At 48.2% G+C, this 394-nt stretch overlaps 1 long non-coding RNA gene across 1 annotated transcript; it reads right to left on the bottom strand.

The window, feature by feature from the left end:
* Nucleotides 1-33: 33 nt before the first annotated feature.
* Nucleotides 34-288, bottom strand: LOC109286910. Its single transcript, XR_002094705.1, has 2 exons — nucleotides 259-288; nucleotides 34-118 (listed from the first exon to the last, which is right to left on the bottom strand). It is a non-coding gene; the product is annotated as an uncharacterized LOC109286910 (long non-coding RNA).
* Between the last annotated feature and the right edge of the window lie 106 nt (nucleotides 289-394).

Below are 394 nucleotides of genomic sequence, written 5' to 3'. Positions count from 1 at the left end.
AACTTTCTCATTTCTTGCATGATTCAAGTTAAACTTGCAGAGACAGTAGCCTCTTCTAAGGCCATGAATCTTGCCAAGCTTCAAGGAGATAAGTGCAGGGGTTTCTGGGAAACTGAACCTCAAATTCTTGAAAACAAAACCTGTGTCACGTGTGTGTGTTAAGGCGCAGTGGGGTGAAAACTGCAGGCATGTTAGGTCCTGCTGAGGCCATGGACAGCTTTCAAGGAGGTAGGTTCAGGGGGTTCTGGGAAACTGCACCTCAAACTGCTGACAAGCAAAACTCATGACATGGGTGTTAAGGTGTGCCCTCACTGTGTGTGTGTGTGTGTGTGTGTGTGTGTGTGTGTGTGTTAAGGCACACCCTCACTGGTGCTGGGGCCTCTACATGATATGG

Source organism: Gavialis gangeticus, unplaced genomic scaffold (assembly GCF_001723915.1).
Source record: "Gavialis gangeticus isolate Ggan-Ray unplaced genomic scaffold, GavGan_comp1, whole genome shotgun sequence".
Classification (NCBI taxonomy): Eukaryota; Metazoa; Chordata; order Crocodylia; family Gavialidae; genus Gavialis; species Gavialis gangeticus.
Note: the sequence above shows the minus strand (reverse complement) of the source record. Positions and strands in the feature narration are given on the sequence as shown.